Here is a 13,195-nt window from a genome sequence, read left to right as displayed (position 1 = left end):
TTTATGTCCTCCTTCTAAACTTGCTTCCACCTCTCTTACCTTCAGGTTTGACAATGAATATTTCCCATTTCATGCTTTTTTGTAAAGTAAACTCTTGTCTGCATTACCTTCCACTTCCCCTTGAACACAGATGTCAGTAGTCAGATGACATTGCTTACCTACTCATGCCAAATATATCTGGGTAATATAGTGCTAGTCCATTCAGAGTTAAAAAAACAACTACCTAACCTGGATCCCAAAAATGCTATTTACCCATTGCACCAGTTAATTGCGGAATGATACAGGACTCCTTAAAACATATCTCTACCATATGAGGTTAAAAATCCAGGTCCTGCATCTATTTTGTTAAATGGTTTAAATTAAAGTATGAAGACCACAGCTATAAACAGGCCGAAATAGCTCAGTTGGGAGAGCGTTAGACTGAAGATCTAAAGGTCCCTGGATCAATCCCGGGTTTCGGCACAGTTGAGAGGATCCTTGCTTCTAACAAAATAGGTCTTGGAATCAGCTGTAGTACTTTTTCTCTATTCATCAAATTTTTTCCAACTGATCTACAACACAATCAATTTAACATAGACTTTGCTTTATGTCCTCCTTCTAAACTTGCTTCCACCTCTCTTACCTTCAGGTTTGACAATGAATATTTCCCATTTCATGCTTTTTTGTAAAGTAAACTCTTGTCTGCATTACCTTCCACTTCCCCTTGAACACAGATGTCAGTAGTCAGATGACATTGCTTACCTACTCATGCCAAATATATCTGGGTAATATAGTGCTAGTCCATTCAGAGTTAAAAAAACAACTACCTAACCTGGATCCCAAAAATGCTATTTACCCATTGCACCAGTTAACTGGGGAATGATACAGGACTCCTTAAAACATATCTCTTCCATATGAGGTTAAAAATCCAGGTCCTGCATCTATTTTGTTAAATGGTTTAAATTAAAGTATGAAGACCACAGCTATAAGCAGGCCGCAATAGCTCAGTTGGGAGAGCGTTAGACTGAAGATCTAAAGGTCCCTGGTTCAATCCTGGGTTTCGGCACAGTTGAGAGGTTCCTTGCTTCTAACAAAATAGGTCTTGGAATCAGCTGTATTACTTTTTTCTCTATCAACATTTTTATCAACTGATCTACAAAATGATCAATTCAACATAGACTTTGCTTTCTGTCCTCCTTTTAAACTTTCTTCCACCTATCTTGCCTTCAGGTTTGACTATGAATGTTTCCCATTTCCTCCTTTTTTGTAAAGTAAACTCTTGTCTGCATCACATTCCACTTCCCCTTGAACACAGATGTCAGTAGTCAGATGACATTGCTTACCTACTCATGCCAAATATATCTAGGTAATATAGTGCTAGTCCATTCAGAGTTAAAAAAAACAACTACCTAACCTGGATCCCAAAAATGCTATTTACCCATTGCACCAGTTAACTGGGGAATGATACAGGACTCCTTAAAACATATCTCTACCATATGAGTTAAAAATCCAGGTCCTGCATCTATTTTGTTAAATGGTTCAAATTAAAGTATGAAGACCCCAGCTAACAGAAGGCTGAAATAGCTCAGTTGGGAGAGCGTTAGACTGAAGATCTAAAGGTCCCTGGTTCAATCCTGGGTTTCGGCACAGTTGAGAGGTTCCTTGCTTCTAACAAAATAGGTCTTGGAATCAGCTGTAGTTCTTTTTCTCTATTCATCAAATTTTTTCCAACTGATCTACAACACAATCAATTTAACATAGACTTTGCTTTATATCCTCCTTCTAAACTTGCTTCCACCTCTCTTACCTTCAGGTTTGACAATGAATATTTCCCATTTCATGCTTTTTTGTAAAGTAAACTCTTGTCTGCATTACCTTCCACTTCCCCTTGAACACAGATGTCAGTAGTCAGATGACATTGCTTACCTACTCATGCCAAATATATCTGGGTAATATAGTGCTAGTCCATTCAGAGTTAAAAAAAACTACCTAATCTGGATCCCAAAAATGCTATTTACCCATTGCACCAGTTAATTGCGGAATGATACAGGACTCCTTAAAACATATCTCTATCATATGAGGTTAAAAATCCAGGTCCTGCATCTATTTTGTTAAATCGTTTAAATTAAAGTATGAAGACCACAGCTATAAGCAGGCCGAAATAGCTCAGTTGGGAGAGCGTTAGACTGAAGATCTAAAGGTCCCTCGTTCAATCCCGGGTTTCGGCACAGTTGAGAGGTTCCTTGCTTCTAACAAAATAGGTCTTGGAATCAGCTGTAGTACTTTTTCTCTATTCATCAAATTTATTCCAACTGATCTACAACACAATCAATTTAACATAGACTTTGCTTTATGTCCTCCTTCTAAACTTGCTTCCACCTCTCTTACCTTCAGGTTTGACAATGAATATTTCCCATGTCATGCTTTTTTGTAAAGTAAACTCTTGTCTGCATTACCTTCCACTTCCCCTTGAACACAGATGTCAGTAGTCAGATGACATTGCTTACCTACTCATGCCAAAAATATCTGGGTAATATAGTTCTAGTACATTCAGAGTTAAAAAAACAACTACCTAACCTGGATCCCAAAAATGCTATTTACCCATTGCACCAGGTAATTGCGGAATGATACAGGATTCCTTAAAACATATCTCACCATATGAGGTTAAAAATCCAGGTCCTGCATCTATTTTGTTAAATGGTTTAAATTAAAGTATGAAGACCACAGCTATAAGCAGGCTGAAATAGCTAAGTTGGGAGAGCGTTAGACTGAAGATCTAAAGGTCCCTGGTTCAATCCCGGTTGTCGGCACAGTTGAGAGGTTCCTTGCTTCTAACAAAATAGGTCTTGGAATCAGCTGTAGTACTTTTTTCTCTATCAACATTTTTATCAACTGATCTACAAAATGATCAATTCAACATAGACTTTGCTTTCTGTCCTCCTTTTAAACTTTCTCCCACCTATCTTGCCTTCAGGTTTGACTATGAATGTTTTCCATTTCGTCCTTTTTTGTAAAGTAAACTCTTGTCTGCATCACATTCCACTTCCCCTTGAACACAGATGTCAGTAGTCAGATGACATTGCTTACCTACTCATGCCAAATATATCTGGGTAATATAGTGCTAGTCCATTCAGAGTTAAAAAAACAACTACCTAACCTGGATCCCAAAAATGCTATTTACCCATTGCACCAGTTAACTGGGGAATGATACAGGACTCCTTAAAACATATCTCTACCATATGAGGTTAAAAATCCAGGTCCTGCATCTATTTTGTTAAATGGTTCAAATTAAAGTATGAAGACCCCAGCTGTCAGAAGGCCGAAATAGCTCAGTTGGGAGAGCGTTAGACTGAAGATCTAAAGGTACCTGGTTCAATCCTGGGTTTCGGCACAGTTGAGAGGTTCCTTGCTTCTAACAAAATAGGTCTTGGAATCAGCTGTAGTTCTTTTTCTCTATTCATCAAATTTTTTCCAACTGATCTACAACACAATCAATTTAACATAGACTTTGCTTTATGTCCTCCTTCTAAACTTGCTTCCACCTCTCTTACCTTCAGGTTTGACAATGAATATTTCCCATTTCATGCTTTTTTGTAAAGTAAACTCTTGTCTGCATTACCTTCCACTTCCCCTTGAACACAGATGTCAGTAGTCAGATGACATTGCTTACCTACTCATGCCAAATATATCTGGGTAATATAGTGCTAGTCCATTCAGAGTTAAAAAAACAACTACCTAACCTGGATCCCAAAAATGCTATTTACCCATTGCACCAGTTAATTGCGGAATGATACAGGACTCCTTAAAACATATCTCTACCATATGAGGTTAAAAAACCAGGTCCTGCATCTATTTTGTTAAATGGTTTAAATTGAAGTATGAAGACCACAGCTATAAGCAGGCCGAAATAGCTCAGTTGGGAGAGCGTTAGACTGAAGATCTAAAGGTCCCTGGTTCAATCCCAGGTTTCGGCACAGTTGAGAGGTTCCTTGCTTCTAACAAAACAGGTCTTGGAATCAGCTGTAGTACTTTTTCTCTATTCATCAAATTTTTTCCAACTGATCTACAACACAATCAATTTAACATAGACTTTGCTTTATGTCCTCCTTCTAAACTTGCTTCCACCTCTCTTACCTTCAGGTTTGACAATGAATATTTCCCATTTCATGCTTTTTTGTAAAGTAAACTCTTGTCTGCATTACCTTCCACTTCCCCTTGAACACAGATGTCAGTAGTCAGATGACATTGCTTACCTACTCATGCCAAATATATCTGGGTAATATAGTGCTAGTCCATTCAGAGTTAAAAAAACAACTACCTAACCTGGATCCCAAAAATGCTATTTGCCCATTGCACCAGTTAATTGCGGAATTATACAGGACTCCTTAAAACATATCTCTACCATATGAGGTTAAAAATCCAGGTCCTGCATCTATTTTGTTAAATGGTTTAAATTAAAGTATGAAGACCACAGCTATAAGCAGGCCGCAATATCTCATTTGGGAGAGTGTTAGACTGAAGATCTAAAGGTCCCTGGTTCAATCCTGGGTTTCGGCACAGTTGAGAGGTTCCTTGCTTCTAACAAAATAGGTCTTGGAATCAGCTGTAGTACTTTTTTCTCTATTAACATTTTTATCAACTGATCTACAAAATGATCAATTCAACATAGACTTTGCTTTCTGTCCTCCTTTTAAACTTTCTTCCACCTATCTTGCCTTCAGGTTTGACAATGAATGTTTCCCATTTCGTCCTTTTTTGCAAAGTAAACTCTTGTCTGCATCACATTCCACTTCCCCTTGAACACAGATGTCAGTAGTCAGATGACATTGCTTACCTACTCATGCCAAATATATCTAGGTAATATAGTGCTAGTCCATTCAGAGTTAAAAAAACAACTACCTAACCTGGATCCCAAAAATGCTATTTACCGATTGCACCAGTTAACTGGGGAATGATACAGGACTCCTCCAAACATATCTCTACCATTTGAGGTTAAAAATCCAGGTCCTGCATCTATTTTGTTAAATGGTTCAAATTAAAGTATGAAGACCCCAGCTATCAGAAGGCCGAAATAGCTCCGTTGGGAAGGCCGAAATAGCTCAGTTGGGAGAGCGTTAGACTGAAGATCTAAAGGTCCCTGGTTCAATCCTGGGTTTCGTCACAGTTGAGAGGTTCCTTGCTTCTAACAAAATAGGTTTTGGAATCAGCTGTAGTACTTTTTCTCTATTCATCAATTTTTTTCCAACTGATCTACAACACAATCAATTTAACATAGACTTTGCTTTATATCCTCCTTCTAAACTTGCTTCCACCTCTCTTACCTTCAGGTTTGACAATGAATTTTTCCCATTTCATGCTTTTTTGTAAAGTAAACTCTTGTCTGCATTACCTTCCACTTCCCCTTGAACACAGATGTCAGTAGTCAGATGACATTGCTTACCTACTCATGCCAAATATATCTGGGTAATATAGTGCTAGTCCATTCAGAGTTAAAAAAACAACTACCTAACCTGGATCCCAAAAATGCTATTTACCCATTGCACCAGTTAATTGCGGAATGATACAGGACTCCTTAAAACATATCTCTACCATATGAGGTTAAAAATCCAGGTCCTGCATCTATTTTGTTAAATGGTTTAAATTAAAGTATGAAGATAACAGCTATAAGCAGGCCGAAAAAGCTAAGTTGGGAGAGCGTTAGACTGAAGATCTAAAGGTCCCAGGTTCAATCCCGGGTTTCGGCACAGTTGAGAGGTTCCTTGCTTCTAACAAAATAGGTCTTGGAATCAGCTGTAGTACTTTTTTCTCTATCAACATTTTTATCAACTGATCTACAAAATGATCAATTCAACATAGACTTTGCTTTCTGTCCTCCTTTTAAAGTTTCTTCCACCTATCTTGCCTTCAGGTTTGACTATGAATGTTTCCCATTTCGTCCTTTTTTGTAAAGTAAACTCTTGTCTGCATCACATTCCACTTCCCCTTGAACACAGATGTCAGTAGTCAGATGACATTGCTTACCTACTCATGCCAAATATATCTGGGTAATATAGTGCTAGTCCATTCAGAGTTAAAAAAACAACTACCTAACCTGGATCCCAAAAATGCTATTTACCCATTGCACCAGTTAACTGGAGAATGATACAGGACTCCTTGAAACATATCTCTACCATATGAGGTTAAAAATCCAGGTCCTGCATCTATTTTGTTAAATGGTTCAAATTAAAGTATGAAGACCCCAGCTATCAGAAGGCCGAAATAGCTCAGTTGGGAGAACGTTAGACTGAAGATCTAAAGGTCCCTGGTTCAATCCCGGGTTTCGGCACAGTTGAGAGGTTCCTTGCTTCTAACAAAATAGGTCTTGGAATCAGCTGTAGTACTTTTTCTCTATTCATCAAATTTTTTCCAACTGATCTACAACACAATCAATTTAACATAGACTTTGCTTTATGTCCTCCTTCTAAACTTGCTTCCACCTCTCTTACCTTCAGGTTTGACAATGAATATTTCCCATTTCATGCTTTTTTGTAAAGTAAACTCTTGTCTGCATTACCTTCCACTTCCCCTTGAACACAGATGTCAGTAGTCAGCTGACATTGCTTACCTACTCATGCATAATATATCTGGATAATATAGTGCTAGCCCATTCAGAGTTAAAAAAACAACTACCTAACCTGGATCCCAAAAATGCTGTTTACCCATTGCACCAGTTAACTGGGGAATGATACAGGACTCCTTAAAACATATCTCTACCATATGAGGTTAAAAATCCAGGTCATGCATCTATTTTGTTAAATGGTTCAAATTAAAGTATGAAGACCACAGATATCAGCAGGCCGAAATAGCTCATTTGGGAGAGTGTTAGACTGAAGATCTAAAGGTCCCTGGTTCAATCCAGGGTTTCGGCACTGTTGAGAGGTTCTTTGCTTCTAACAAAATAGGTCTTGGAATCAGCTGTAGTCCTTTTTCTGTATTCATCAAATTTTTTCCAACTGATCTACAACACAATCAATTTAACATAGACTTTGCTTTCTGTCCTCCTTCTAGACTTGCTTCCACCTCTCTTGCCTTCAGGTTTTACTATGAATGTTTCCCATGTCATGCTTTTTTGTAAAGTAAACTCTTGTCTGCATTACCTTCCACTTCCCCTTGAACACAGATGTCAGTAGTCAGATGACATTGCTTACCTACTCATGCCAAATATATCTGGGTAATATAGTGCTAGTACATTCAGAGTTAAAAAAACAACTACCTAACCTGGATCCCAAAAATGCTATTTGCCCATTGCACCAGTTAATTGCGGAATGATACAGGACTCCTTAAAACATATCTCTACCATATGAGGTTAAAAATCCAGGTCCTGCATCTATTTTGTTAAATGGTTTAAATTAAAGTATGAAGACCACAGCTATAAGCAGGCTGCAATAGCTCAGTTGGGAGAGCGTTAGACTGAAGATCTAAAGGTCCCTGGTTCAATCCCGGGTTTCGGCACAGTTGAGAGGTTCCTTGCTTCTAACAAAATAGGTCTTGGAATCAGCTGTAGTACTTTTTTCTCTATCAACATTTTTATCAACTGATCTACAAAATGATCAATTCAACATAGACTTTGCTTTCTGTCCTCCTTTTAAACTTTCTTCCACCTATCTTGCCTTCAGGTTTGACAACGAATGTTTCCCATTTCGTCCTTTTTTGTAAAGTAAACTCTTGTCTGCATCACATTCCACTTCCCCTTGAACACAGATGTCAGTAGTCAGATGACATTGCTTACCTACTCATGCCAAATATATCTAGGTAATATAGTGCTAGTCCATTCAGAGTTAAAAAAACAACTACCTAACCTGGATCCCAAAAATGCTATTTGCCCATTGCACCAGTTAATTGCGGAATGATACAGGACTCCTTAAAACATATCTCTACCATATGAGGTTAAAAATCCAGGTCCTGCATCTATTTTGTTAAATGGTTTAAATTAAAGTATGAAGACCACAGCTATAAGCAGGCCGCAATAGCTCAGTTGGTAGAGCGTTAGACTGAAGATCTAAAGGTCCCTGGTTCAATCCCGGGTTTCGGCACAGTCAAGAGGTTCCTTGCTTCTAACAAAATAGGTCTTGGAATCAGCTGTAGTACTTTTTCTCTATTCATCAAATTTTTTCCAACTGATCTACAACACAATCAATTTAACATAGACTTTGCTTTATGTCCTCCTTCTAAACTTGCTTCCACCTCTCTTACCTTCAGGTTTGACAATGAATATTTCCCATTTCATGCTTTTTTGTAAAGTAAACTCTTGTCTGCATTACCTTCCACTTTCCCTTGAACACAGATGTCAGTAGTCAGCTGACATTGCTTACCTACTCATGCCAAATATATCTGGGTAATATAGTGCTAGTCCATTCAGAGTTAAAAAAACAACTACCTAACCTGGATCCCAAAAATGCTATTTACCCATTGCACCAGTTAATTGCGGAATGATACAGGACTCCTTAAAACATATATCTACCATATGAGGTTAAAAATCCAGGTCCTGCATCTATTTTGTTAAATCGTTTAAATTAAAGTATGAAGACCACAGCTATAAGCAGGCCGAAATAGCTCAGTTGGGAGAGCGTTAGACTGAAGATCTAAAGGTCCCTGGTTCAATCCCGGGTTTCGGCACAGTTGAGAGGTTCCTTGCTTCTAACAAAATAGGTCTTGGAATCAGCTGTAGTACTTTTTCTCTATTCATCAAATTTTTTCCAACTGATCTACAACACAATCAATTTAACATAGACTTTGCTTTATGTCCTCCTTCTAAACTTGCTTCCACCTCTCTTACCTTCAGGTTTGACAATTAATATTTCCCATTTCATGCTTTTTTGTAAAGTAAACTCTTGTCTGCATTACCTTCCACTTCCCCTTGAACACAGATGTCAGTAGTCAGATGACATTGCTTACCTACTCATGCCAAATATATCTGGGTAATATAGTGCTAGTCCATTCAGAGTTAAAAAAACAACTACCTAACCTGGATCCCAAGAATGCTATTTGCCCATTGCACCAGTTAATTGCGGAATGATACAGGACTCCTTAAAACATATCTCTACCATATGAGGTTAAAAATCCAGGTTCTGCATCTATTTTGTTAAATGGTTTCAATTAAAGTATGAAGACCACAGCTATAAGCAGGCTGCAATAGCTCAGTTGGGAGAGCGTTAGACTGAAGATCTAAAGGTCCCTGGTTCAATCCCGGGTTTCGGCACAGTTGAGAGGTTCCTTGCTTCTAACAAAATAGGTCTTGGAATCAGCTGTAGTACTTTTTTCTCTATCAACATTTTTATCAACTGATCTACAAAATGATCAATTCAACATAGACTTTGCTTTCTGTCCTCCTTTTAAACTTTCTTCCACCTATCTTGCCTTCAGGTTTGACAATGAATGTTTCCCATTTCGTCCTTTTTTGTAAAGTAAACTCTTGTCTGCATCACATTCCACTTCCCCTTGAACACAGATGTCAGTAGTCAGATGACATTGCTTACCTACTCATGCCAAATATATCTAGGTAATATAGTGCTAGTCCATTCAGAGTTAAAAAAACAACTACCTAACCTGGATCCCAAAAATGCTATTTGCCCATTGCACCAGTTAATTGCGAAATGATACAGGACTCCTTAAAACATATCTCTACCATATGAGGTTAAAAATCCAGGTCCTGCATCTATTTTGTTAAATGGTTTAAATTAAAGTATGAAGACCACAGCTATAAGCAGGCTGCAATAGCTCAGTTGGGAGAGCGTTAGACTGAAGATATAAAGGTCCCTGGTTCAATCCCGGTTTTCGGCACAGTCGAGAGGTTCCTTGCTTCTAACAAAATAGTTCTTGGAATCAGCTGTAGTACTTTTTCTCTACTCATCAAATTTTTTCCAACTGATCTACAACACAATCAATTTAACATAGACTTTGCTTTATGTCCTCCTTCTAAACTTGCTTCCACCTCTCTTACCTTCAGGTTTGACAATGAACATTTCCCATTTCATGCTTTTTTGTAAAGTAAACTCTTGTCTGCATTACCTTCCACTTCCCCTTGAACACAGATGTCAGTAGTCAGCTGACATTGCTTACCTACTCGTGCCAAATATATCTGGGTAATATAGTGCTAGTCCATTCAGAGTTAAAAAAGACAACTACCTAACCTGGATCCCAAAAATGCTATTTACCCATTGCACCAGTTAATTGCGGAATGATACAGGACTCCTTAAAACATATCTCACCATATGAGGTTAAAAATCCAGGTCCTGCATCTATTTTGTTAAATGGTTTAAATTAAAGTATGAAGACCACTGCTATAAGCAGGCCGAAATAGCTAAGTTGGGAGAGCGTTAGACTGAAGATCTAAAGGTCCCTGGTTCAATCCCGGTTGTCGGCACAGTTGAGAGGTTCCTTGCTTCTAACAAAATAGGTCTTGGAATCAGCTGTAGTACTTTTTTCTCTATCAACATTTTTATCAACTGATCTACAAAATGATCAATTCAACATAGACTTTGCTTTCTGTCCTCCTTTTAAACTTTCTTCCACCTATCTTGCCTTCAGGTTTGACTATGAATGTTTTCCATTTCGTCCTTTTTTGTAAAGTAAACTCTTGTCTGCATCACATTCCACTTCCCCTTGAACACAGATGTCAGTAGTCAGATGACATTGCTTACCTACTCATGCCAAATATATCTGGGTAATATAGTGCTAGTCCATTCAGAGTTAAAAAAACAACTACCTAACCTGGACCCCAAAAATGCTATTTACCCATTGCACCAGTTAACTGGGGAATGATACAGGACTCCTTAAAACAGGGGTCTCCAACCCTGGTCCTGGCGAGCACCTCCCAGGCCGGATTTTTGGGATATCCCCATCTGGGGAATCACGGTTCGATCCCCGGCGCCGGCGGCAGATCAGAGTGCCCAGGACGGGGTCCGCGGGTCCCGGGCAGTCCTCCCTTCGGGCGTCCGTGCCTGAGAGCTCCGGTGGTCCACGCCGCGCCTGAGGCCCAGCCGGGGTCCCGGAGCCCTGCCTTGCGTGGGCAGGCAGGCAGGCAGGAGCCCTACCGCGAAGGCTCGGGGTGGGAAGCACTTTCGATCCCAGCCATCTGGTCTCACGCAATGCTTTCCAATGGGGCGACCAGGTGGCCGGGGTTCCCTGGAAGTCCCGATGAGGTGCCATTTGCCTCCCCGATGCCAGCGAGGGCTCCAGGAGGTCGGGTACTTTCGCGCCTTGGGTCCCCTCTGTCACCTCATGTGCACGGATTAAAAGAAAAGAGGGTAATTTTCCTCCGGATTACTAGGGAGAGGGTCAGTCAGACCGCCGTGTGGTCTGGTGATTCTGAATCAGGGGAAGGCAGGACACCCCTCCCAGGCTGGTGAGTGGGACTCCATGATTGGAATAGGCACCGAGGCGAAAATTATCAGTTCCGTGGGATTTTGAGCCCAAGACCCGCCGAGGCGGGGAATCGAACCCTGGTCCCGGGCTAGACCTCTGCATCAGGGTCTGACTCGCTAACCATTGAGCCACACTTCTCCACTGCATGGCCGAGTGCCTGGGACGGGCCTTCACTTTCGCGTCCGCCCTGCAGATGGTCTTTCCTGTCCGTTGCCACCGCGGACGGTCTTTCCCGTCCGCCATCATAATCGGCCCCATCGTCCCTGGCTATGTTAAGGCTATGTTAAGGGTGACCCGTTAAGCCTGGGGTAAATTAGGATGGCGGATGGTCTTTCCCGTCCGCCGCGGACGGAGGCAGGCAGGAAAGGCAGGCAGGAGCCCTACCACGAAGGCTCGGGGTGTGAAGCACTTTCGATCCCGGCCATCTGGTCGCACGGTACCGCTCGGGCATCTGGTCGCACGCAATGCTTTCCGATGGGGGAGACCAGATGGCCAAACTTCCCTGGAAGTCCCGATGAGGTGCCATTTGCCTCCCGGATCCCAGCGAGGGCTCCAGGAGGTCGGGTACTTTTGCGCCTTGGGTCCCCTCTGTCACCTCGAGTGCACGGATTACAAGAAAGGGGGGTAATTTTCCTCCGGATTAGTAGGGAGAGGGTCAGTCAGACCTCCGTGTGGTCTTGCGATTCTGAATCAGGGGAAGGCAGGACCCGGGCATGCCCGCCGGGGCCCCCAGGGGCCCGGGTACGTACCTGCCGCTCAGCCCCCTTGCCGATGGGCCTTTTCCTCCGAGTTTGCTCAGGCAGGCCTCCGCGAGGTCTGGCCATGCTGAGACGGGGCCAGGCAGCACCCGGGCCAGCCCGCCGGGGCCCCCAGGGGCCCGGGAACGCACCTGCCTCTCAGCCCCTTCCCGATGGTTCCTTTTCTCCGAGTTTTTTTCCTACATTCCGACCTCCGATAGGTCCGGTGGTTCTGAATCCGGGGAAGGCAGGACCCGGGCCCGCCCGCCGGGGCCCCCAGGGGCCCGGGTACGCACCTGCCTCTCAGCCCCATCGCCGATGGGCCTTTTCCTCCGAGTTTGCTCAGGCAGGCCTCCGCGAGGTCTGGCCATGCTGAGACAGGGCCAGGCAGCACCCGGGCCCGCCTGCCTGTGCTGGCGGTCCCCTTCCTGGGGACCAGATGGGATGTGCCCCGAACAAAACACCTCCCAGGCATCCGGGGCTCCCTCCTCCGACCCGCGGCGTGGGGAAGAGCCTGGGACGGGCTCCATGGGTCCTGGGACGGGCTCCATGGGTCCCGGGCCCTGCAACCCCAGAGCCCTGCTGCTCTGGAGCCCTGCAGCCCGCGAGCCCTGGAGCCCTGGAGCCCTGGAGCCCTGGAGCCCTGGAGCCCTGGAGCCCTGGAGCCCTGGAGCCCTGGAGCCCTGGAGCCCTGGAGCCCCGGAGCCCCGGAGCCCCGGAGCCCTGCAGCCGTGGAGCCCTGCAGTCCCCGAGCCCTGCAGTCCCATAGCCCAGGGGCCCCGCAGCTCCTGAGCCCTACAGGCCCGGGGCAGACAGATTGGCGTCATTTCGTTCCTGGCCATCTGGTCGCCCCTCTCGCCTCGGCCATCTGGTCGCCCGCGAAGCTTTCCTATGGTGTGACCAGATGGCCGGACTTCCCTGGAAGTCCCGATGGGGTGCCACTCGCCTCCCAGGTCCCAGCGAGGGCTCCAGGAGGTCGGGCACTTTTGCGCCCTGGGTCCCCTCTGTCACCTCGTGTGCACGGATTACAAGAAATGGGGGTAATTTTCCTCCGGATTGGTAGGGACAAGGTATTC

General features: G+C 43.1%; 2 non-coding genes across 2 annotated transcripts; both read left to right on the top strand.

Annotated features, from left to right (window-relative positions):
• The first annotated feature begins 3,880 nt into the window (after positions 1-3,880).
• On the top strand, positions 3,881-3,953 carry TRNAF-GAA (transfer RNA phenylalanine (anticodon GAA)). The gene has a single exon. It is a non-coding gene; the product is annotated as a tRNA-Phe (tRNA).
• Positions 3,954-8,561: 4,608 nt separating this feature from the next.
• TRNAF-GAA (transfer RNA phenylalanine (anticodon GAA)) lies at positions 8,562-8,634 on the top strand. Its single transcript has one exon. It is a non-coding gene; the product is annotated as a tRNA-Phe (tRNA).
• The last annotated feature ends 4,561 nt before the right edge of the window (positions 8,635-13,195 follow it).

Source organism: Lissotriton vulgaris, chromosome 8 (genome assembly GCF_964263255.1).
Source record: "Lissotriton vulgaris chromosome 8, aLisVul1.2, whole genome shotgun sequence".
Taxonomy (NCBI): domain Eukaryota; kingdom Metazoa; phylum Chordata; class Amphibia; order Caudata; family Salamandridae; genus Lissotriton; species Lissotriton vulgaris.
The sequence above is the reverse complement of the archived record's forward strand: the minus strand, read 5'-3'. Positions and strand labels throughout refer to the sequence as shown.